This window comes from Apis dorsata, unplaced genomic scaffold, assembly GCF_000469605.1.
Source record: "Apis dorsata unplaced genomic scaffold, Apis dorsata 1.3 scaffold_502, whole genome shotgun sequence".
Classification (NCBI taxonomy): domain Eukaryota; kingdom Metazoa; phylum Arthropoda; class Insecta; order Hymenoptera; family Apidae; genus Apis; species Apis dorsata.
Window position 1 is genome coordinate 401,558 of NW_006263732.1, and position 3,456 is coordinate 405,013.

The window sequence follows — 3,456 nt, forward strand, 5'->3', positions numbered from 1 at the left end:
CCTCGACCGTTCGCCAAGAAATGCGCACGAATACCTTCCGATCGGAGTTTCGCTCGTTACTCATAGTTATACTCGACGCTCCAAAAGAGATCATATTTCCGATCTTGAGTGTACCATATGTCGAGTGTTCCACATGTCACGAAAATTAGCAACAAAAGTAAAATATGAGTCGTTTTTTTAAAGTATGTAAAGTAAAGAAGTAAAAAAAAAAAAATAAATAAAAAAATAAAAAAAAATAAATAAAAAAATAAAAAAAATAAAAAAAGAAAGAAGAGAAATTCCTTAAATCGATCGGAATGATGTTATTATTGTCTTGTAAAATATTGGGGCCACGAAACATAATCTAAAGAATGAAAAAACGACATAAAAAAATAAAAAAAAGGGAAGAAAGAATAATAATTTAAAAAAAGAGGGAATGAAGAAGACAGATGCTCTGATCGTATTACGTTGATTTGAACAAGAACGTATAATGTAAATCGAGAGAATCAAGTACGGTGATGAGATGATGAGATATCAATCGCTACAGTGATTGTTCTGTTTTCTTTGTTTTTTTTTTTAAATTCTTAATAGAATTATAATATACATACATATGTTTACATATGTTTTTTTATGAACGAACGAAAGTGAAAGAGAAAAAGATTGCAAGAAAGGAAGTGTGAGCGAAATTAAGAAATTGAAATAAAATCAAGCACGAAAAACAGAAACGAGATAATTTGTTGTGAGAGAGAGAGAGAGAGAAAGAGAATGAGAGAATGAAAGAACGAGAGAGAGAATGAGAGTGAATGAGAGAGAGAAAAAGAGAGCATTAGGGACCAACCAAAAAGAGAGAAAAAAAATGGCGTGCAATGGTGTCGATTGTCGCGGTGGATCGTTTTTCTTTTTTATATGCACATTAAAACAAGAAAAAGAACAATGGAGAAAGTGAGACATCAGTGCCTCGACTTATTTCGCGACCGAATACCGAACTAATAATTTAACCTATATCATTCTTACGGGAACATCATGCGATATGTATAAAACATATCGTTTTCGGTTTTCGCGAACACTCGATCTTCCATGTTTTTAAAAAAAAAAAAAAGAGAGATGGGTATAAAAATTGAAAAATAAATAACAATCATGCTGTTTATTTCTTGCACTATCGATAGTTAATGATGGTTAAACGAAAAATTCAGCCGAAAAAGATATAAAAAAAAAAAGGCTCTCGTGTAAATCATTTTATCGAGAAGTCTCGTGCTGGATAAATATATCTAATTATTTATAATATTTATAACTTTATATGATATACGGGCATTTCGCATAGAATAAATTTCATGTTGAATTTCGAACTGTTATTAATAAAAAGCGTTGAGTTCCTACAATGGTTTCTTTACTTCGCTTCTGGATAATTATTGTCTCATATCACAAATTGAAAGTTTCCAATTCGATTTTCCATTTTCCATGCAATAAAAAACCAAAGAGAAATAAAGAGAAAAATTGATCGTGCAATTCAATGAAATTATGTTTTCATTCAAGTGAATGATAAACAACACATATAGAACACACTATAAACGTCGAATCGGCCACGTTGCTGTTTGTCGAATCTCGTAATTTCGCTAATTGTCGACTCGCATTAAACCCGCAACAAATCAGACTGTTCAATGCGTTTCAACGTTGATTATTTACACGACAAAACTAATCGAAACATAATTCCGCACGGAACAATTGCTAGAAAGGGATAGAGAATAGAGGACCAACCAGTCTCATTGATTTATCCATGATGGTATCTTCCATTCACTTTCAAATATTTTCTAATGTTTATACATTTCTCATATTAAACTATTTTCATTATTTCAAAGCTATTCCTTTTAATTAAATTTAATTTTCGAAATGTATTTTTATCGATTCTTTTTGCAAAATCAAAGGCAAATAGATCTCTGTTTGAGAATATTGGTGGCAATCGTGTAGAATTTACAGTAGCGCCCATCAATTAACACGGCGAAAAAGAGAAAGAAAAGCGAAAAGAGCGAACTCTAGGCGGTCAAATGATGGCGCACGCAAAGTGTATCCACATTGCTCGCGCGATAATCGTAATGAAACTTTGTTCGTTATCGATTCTTTCGAAACTGTTGTTGCTAAGCGGATTCGTGCTTTATGCTAATTTTTGTTCTTCATTGAATGTTTCTATTAATCGATACATAGTATTAGGCTTCATGCGAAGAAATCTCTGTTTTGTTTTCTCGTGAATCAACTAGTTAATGCGAAAATTTGTTACACAATCGCAGAAAGATAGCATCTGCGCTACGATGTTCCAACACTAGGTCGAACAGTGGTGGTCTAACGTATATAGTCGCGCGCGGAAAGAGGAGGAGGATCAATATCATGGTTAGGGAGAGACCAGACTGAAAATAGGAGCGAGTGTAAAAGCAGCGATGAGGGATAAGGATTACAAGAAGAGAGAGAGAAGAAAAAAGGAGAGAAGCCAACCCGAAAATGTCAATTCGTCGGCCTTGATTCTTCGTGAAATTATAATTGTGACAAGGATGGCTCGTGGCCGATTTATATAGGCTCTTATTGTTTTATTGGAAAATTTTAGTGCGTAGAGCAAATGTTTATGATGATGAAGAAATATTTTTATGAATATTATTTTAAATTGAATTTTAGATTAAAAAGGATCATAGATGTGAAAATTCATAATTTGTTTTTAAATCGTATTTTTTCATTGATATTTTTACTCGATTTAAACTTTTCATAGAATTACGATTATATAGATTGCATTTATATTTAATCTTGATTTTTCAATATTTTGTTAATTCGAAATTTTATAACTTATATGTTTTATATTTCTTTATATAATTTTATCGATTTTTTATCTTATCATGTCAATTTATTATTATTAATTTAATCTAAAATTTTTAATTCATTTTGAATCTTATCAAAATTTGTTAACTAAAGTTTTATAAAAAGAAATTTTTATAAAAAAATTTATCGTGCGTTATATACGCATAATGTTTAAAATGTTTGAATCAATTTAGAATCCCATAATATTATTATCCCATTAGTATACAATGAAAATTATACATATATTTTACGTAATCAAGATTATTTAATTAATGATTTAATTGTGTTAATACTAATTTTCTTGATTAAAGATCATGCATTTTGCATTGTGATTAAAAAAAAATCTCTTTTATGCAATTTTAAATCGATCACTTTTCATTAACATTCTTTGTTAAAAATTGGTTGATAATATATTGTATAATAAATGATAAAAGAAAATTAAATCACTATAATCTCATCGTTATATTTTTCATGATAATAGGTTATATCAACTAGAAATAACTAAGAAATTTGAAATGAAATAATATTTCTTTTTTCTAGTTCAAAAATTTAATTGACAAAAGCACAATGGCGATCCACCAGCGACCGACATCGATTAGGCATACAATATTCCACTAAACACAACACCGAAAATGGCTC